Below are 6076 nucleotides of genomic sequence, written 5' to 3'. Positions count from 1 at the left end.
CCTATATGTAAAAAATGACTTTTTTTAAATCTTCATTCCATTTCGTTAGCTACGTTTTCTTCTACAACAGCTGGATGTGATCCTTTAGTTCGGTGATATCGACTAAATATTATAAACCTGACATTATTTCGCTAGCTACGTTTTCTTCTACAACAGCTGGATGTGATCCTTTAGTTCGGTGATATCGACTAAATATTATAAACCTACATTATTTCGCTAGCTACGTTTTCTTCTACAACAGTTGGATGTGATCCTTTAGTTCGGTGATATCTACTAAATATTATAAAATCTGAATTAGCTCACTAAGTGTTCTTGTACGTCAGATGTGATTCGTTTGTACGGTAATTCCGCGGACAGGTTGTTTGTAACTAAACACAAAGCTACACATTTGGATATCTATGCTCTGCCCACCACGGGTATCAAAACCCGGTTTCTAGCGCTGTAATTCCGCGGACAGTCAACTAGTTCAAATGTTGTGGTTAAATAGCACGTAAAGCATGTTGGACTCGACCTCGAAAAGAAACAACGGAACCAGATAGTAGGTTATCTAACCAGTTAGAACTTTAAAAAGGGGTAATGTACGAAAAAGAAGTTATATTTTGTTTGGATGTTTTAATGGGCCCTAAATAGTATTAAATGCCATATATAAGTGTATGTAGTATCTATGGCAACAATAACCCAGAACAATCTGTTTCGGTTTCAGTATGATCAGGGTGTTGTTCGATTAACATGTTCGCGTAAGCCTATGATAGTTTTTCAAAGGCGATATATGTACATTCAGTTTAAGATACTATAAACAAATATGAAACTCAATCTATCATTTGAATTACCTCTTGTCATTGAGATGTAGTGGTTTCGTTGAATTTCACCGCCTCATCAATAACTCTGGGCAAGGACAAATCGAAAATACAATAACATAACGTTACATTACTAAAAGAAAAAATACACTCATAAAGGAGCTGGTCATCACATCTAATAAGATGTATTAAGATCAGTCACATTGTATAAAAACAAGGTTCTCAACTTCTCTGCTGCACTTGGAAATACTTTTCTTTTCGTTGATCATGCTCAGTCTGAGGCCATGATTAAGCCCTATTGCCTCATACCACAGTTCTTATCACAACAAGCTTATGGTAAATGGATATAGACCAATCTTAGACCATCTTTAAAAATTCCCTCAGGCCCTACAATGTTCTTAGGCGTCGATTTCCAAGAAGCTTTTAAACGGAACATAGGTACGAGAATTAATTGGAAGCCACACCTTGGAATCTGCCAGATATGAAATTTAGTAAGGCCGCTGTAATTCCAGTTTCTTCAGCTATCTTTCTCTTCTTTTGAGGTGTGACTAGAAGCTTCTGAAATTTCGTTAACTTTAAATCCTTATTCATCATCTTTTTACCGGAGCCAGAACATATATTATGCATCACTGCAGCGATATTTCGTCGTGAGATTCTATTTCGTCACTAAATTTGTGTTACCAATCAACTAATCAATTAAACTAACTTTTCACAACTTTTTTACTTTGAATGTATATATAAATTCTATGTTCTGTAACTATTTTATTTTTCTTACTCTGTAGTATTTTCATGTAGGTACTCTATCAGCGCTTTTCTCCTTTTTTTCGTCAAATTTATTGTTAAAAGTAGCTTAATAACTCTATTACCAACATCCATGAAGAACCACGATCCATTGTTGTTGGTGTGACTTTGGTCTCTGCTTGTCTCCTCTTAATATAATGTTGACTACCCTCTTCTCCTTGTAGAAAAGATGAAAGTAATGGTCCCTTTGAACATCTTAGAGCAGTGGTCCCCAGCTATTTTCTCTATTGGGACGCTTCAGGTGATGATGAGCCCAACATGGTCTGTTGGTTAGAGCACTTAACTCTTAATCTGTAGGTTTTAATCCCGTCACCGACGATGCTCGCCATTTCAGCTGTGAGGTCGTTATTATGTGAAGATCAATCCCAATGTTCGTCGGTAAAGAGTAGCCCAAGACTTGGCAGTGGGTGGTGTTGACTAGCTGATTTCCTTCTAGTTTATCACTTCAGAATTATTAGATAACTAGTTTAGATACCCTTCGAATACCTTTGCGCACAATTCAACAAACAAACAATCAAATGATGACCATAAAGCCAAGGGCCGGACCTGAGCTTGTTGAGGAACACATCATTCTACAAATAGAGATTCGCTTACTTTTACAATGTTTGATCATAGTTGTGGCCACGAATGGGGCTTTCGAGAGCCTTATTCGGCCCGCACGCAGCCTATTGGGGACCACTGTGTTAGAGCATCCTTCTCTATATCTACATTTACAACGAGATGATTTGGTACATTTTTTCTGTTATTATCAAAGCCTGCCAAAAATAGAAATGAGGTTGAAATTTCGTCTTCTAACAAATCAAAGATATGCCTCTCCCTTAAATACTCATAAAATGTTTTAATTTAGAATAAAATTAACAAATCTGGTTTGACTTTATTTTTGTCCTCTTATAAAAAAATATGAACGTAACCAACTAAAGATGGCGCTGTATTAGTGTGAAATCCGGACAAATTAGAATAAGAATATTAAATGTGTCTGTCGTATCAAAAAATTGTTGATAGGTTTTCTCAAAGACATCCTTTTTCATATACGTGTAGTTGTCAAATTTTAGATACTACGTGAAAAATGGCCTTGTTTTAAATTTTATTTACTTTATATTTTATTATTGATATTTTGTCAACAAGAAGAAATTACACGTCTGGTAGCCTGATTAGTGTCCTCTAGTGAGACAAATTGAAAGAGAAGCACACGGGATAAAATATTTGGGTGATTGATGAATTGATTTTGTCAAGGAATGGGTGAAATGTCCAAAGCTGCTGTTTATAGTGTACAACATTTATATCTTAAGATGCTATATGTATTTTCTTAATCGCAGTGAATCAACAGAATAGACACTATCTGAAAACAGTATTAATTATAGTATTTTTTTCAATAGCTTATGATAGTACGATAGAAAAGTTTGGTTTGTTTTAGATTAAAGTCAAATTGGGACATCTGTAATATATATATATATTATCCACAGCGGAGAATCGAATCCCGGATTTAGGCGTTGTAAATCCGTAAACGATAGTTTGATAAATAACATTATAAAAATGATGAAATCCTAGCGCTTTCGACAGTTGTACTTTTAAATTTCTTTAATAAGATACTTAATATTCTTCATTATTATGTGTCATGTTATGTTTGATAAAATAACTTTATGCTCTATCATAAGTAGATTTGATTTTGATTTTTAAGTCGAACATATGCTTAATAAGGTTTTTTTGTCTATCTATCATGTATTACTCTAGATTTGCTATGCCCCACAAAAATAAATTGGACGGACTGTACGCACTAGAATCAGGAACAGCTACGCTGATCAGTATATTTACATGGTAAATAAATATTTAAAACAAATTACAGCCCTGGTATTATTTTCTGAACATGTTCTTATGTGGGGTTTCCTTTAAAGGTTGTAGGCAATTCCATTTTACAACAACACTTTATTGTACTTAACTATTTATATTCATGTACAAGGTAGTTATAATTAGTTGCTATAGCCATATTGAAACTTGTTTTTACTTAGTTTTGGATGATAGATACGTTTGTCTACGCAGTGCAGGTTTTTCTCAAGAAAACAAACAGATTTACGTAATTAGATATGTTTTACAACATTATGTTATTCATTTTCCAAAGCGCAAATGTCCATAGTCGTCATATCTATTCATGTAATTACTTCTTCCAAACCTCATGTGACCGTAATCATCAAACTGCCGCTTTGTGGCGTGCATATCGTTCAGTTCGTTATATTCAAAGTCAGTGAGACCCTCATCTGATATATTCTCGTCCTCAACGCTATCGATTTCTTTCTTTGGGGTTTTAGACAAAATGCTGTTTGCCTGAAGGTGACCATACTTGTCGTAGCTTCTGATCTCATTTTTTATGTTAGACATAATCCTCCGGACAATGGTTTCGAAATTCGATTTTCGCCCCACAGGTGTCGCTGTGGACGAGATCATCAGCACAAAGAAAATTGCACAAAAAGTTAACAACGTGGTTTTCTTCATCTTCATTAATTTCCTACAAAGAAAAAGATGGAAATATTAGTATATTTTAAAAATTATCAAAATAGTTATAATAAGTTATGAGATTCCAAAATGAGTTTCTTACTACGCTTTTTTACTGCTATATAGTAAGCATGAACTTGTTAACTGTTTTTATTATTTCACCTTTAAAAAAACAATAAAGTAAACGCAACACTCTATAGATTTCACTTCTTTTAAATTATCAGAATCATGTAATGCACATTGTCGTGTCAGTGTTTAGTTAATGAGAAATAAAGCTTAAAGTGCGTTTGATTAAAACTCTCGTGTGAAAAATCTGACTTTCAGTAAACGGCTCTCACGTGTACACCTAACTTAAAACCATTGGCAATTTTTATCTTCATCTTACTTACGTATATAAACTGACTTTAAATAATGATATCTCTTGATTACACCTGACGAGATCATAATTAAAATCATTAAACCAATTTTTAAATAAATTCATTGCGTGGTGTTCAACATAGCGTTATCGATAAAGCAAGAGACAGATTGAGTGTTTTTTATACCGTTCCGGATTTTCTAAACTCATCCATCATTCTTTAAGTCTCTCTGAATAATCTTCTTAGTCATGAGTGTGCTTCTCTTGATAACCGTTTGAATTATGCACGTAAAACTTCAACAAACAAGGACTCATTAAAATAATATTATGAATTTGAACAAACAGTAAGAGACTTATGTGATAGGTCATGTTTTACATGGATAATTTTTGTATGATACTCCAAAATGTGTCTCCTAGGTCAATGTAAGCATTCTTTTTATATTACTGCACATCAAATTACTAGTGCTTTAAGTGTTTAGTTAACACCGAAGAGTTGTTTACTTAATTATCACAAGAAAGTTTATACAGTTTTTCCTCGTAATATATTTTGAAATTAAATTATTATTTTATATATACATCCGAACTTACCAAAAAAAAGGATGGTTTCTGGGAAGAGAAAATGAGTTCAAACAAGTTCTGATAATGTTAGTAATCTCGTTTAACGGTAACTGATATGACATAGATAACGTATGCAATTTATACATCTACAGAAACTTTAAAAGATATCTTCCACCTTCAAAACGTTTATAAAAGCTAGCGAAGATTTGTTTTTTTTAATGATGATGCACCGAAGATTCTTTTGTACATACACTCATTTTTAAGCTGATAATGCACCGGATATTATTTTTATTTATACATTTGTTTTTTAACGTGATGATGCATCGAATATTATTTTGTTCATAGATCCGTTTTTAATGTGACAATAAACAAATACAAAATAAGACGACAAAAGCTTTTACTGTTTAGTGTCAAAACCCAATGTGGTATGAGAGCTTCATGCAAGTGAAATCGTTATGAATTTTTAAGGCTTGACATAGCCTATTGGTTAGAGCGTTCGACTCGAAATTTGAGGGCGCAGGATCGAAACCCTATGCCGAACATGCTCGCCAGTTCACCCATTCGAGGGGGGGGAGGCATATGAAGTAGTGGTCAATCCCATTATTCATTGGTAAATAATAGCCCAAGAGTCGGCGGTGGGTACTGCCAGAAGGTTGCCTTCCCACTAGTTGTCAGCTCAAAATTTAGAACGGCGGACTTAGTGGCTTCACTATAAACAAATATTTAGTTTATAATTTCTTACTCCTAATAGCCGTCTCCAAGTAGGACATCGGATTTACAACACTAAAATCAGGGGATTCGATTCCCCTCGGTTGACACAGTCGATAGCCTGATGCTGCTTTTCTATAACAACACACACCCTAATAACTGAGAACGGTACCATGTTTTAATATCTGACATGATGAGTGAGAACTAGAAATACCTTTTTTAAACTTATAAATTAAATGGTGACTGGTTTTTTTTGCGACTTGTTTATTTAGTTTTATGATTTGTTTACTTTAAATAAAATTGCAAAACTATCAAAATACCTTATGAAGTACATTTTCTCGAAATGCAGGTTTATAATATTTAGTAGATA

General features: G+C 33.8%; 1 long non-coding RNA gene across 1 annotated transcript in view; it reads right to left on the bottom strand.

Moving 5' to 3' along the window:
* Positions 1-3949: 3949 nt before the first annotated feature.
* The window catches only part of LOC111083991, an 18148-nt gene continuing 16021 nt past the window's right edge, over positions 3950-6076 (bottom strand). The window contains exon 2 of the long non-coding RNA XR_002609348.1: positions 3950-4098. This is a non-coding gene — a long non-coding RNA (uncharacterized LOC111083991). The remainder of the gene's footprint in view (positions 4099-6076) is intronic.

The sequence above is a fragment of the Limulus polyphemus genome, unplaced genomic scaffold (assembly GCF_000517525.1).
Source record: "Limulus polyphemus unplaced genomic scaffold, Limulus_polyphemus-2.1.2 Scaffold147, whole genome shotgun sequence".
NCBI lineage: Eukaryota > Metazoa > Arthropoda > Merostomata > Xiphosura > Limulidae > Limulus > Limulus polyphemus.
This window is presented reverse-complemented; position numbering and strand designations above follow the sequence as displayed.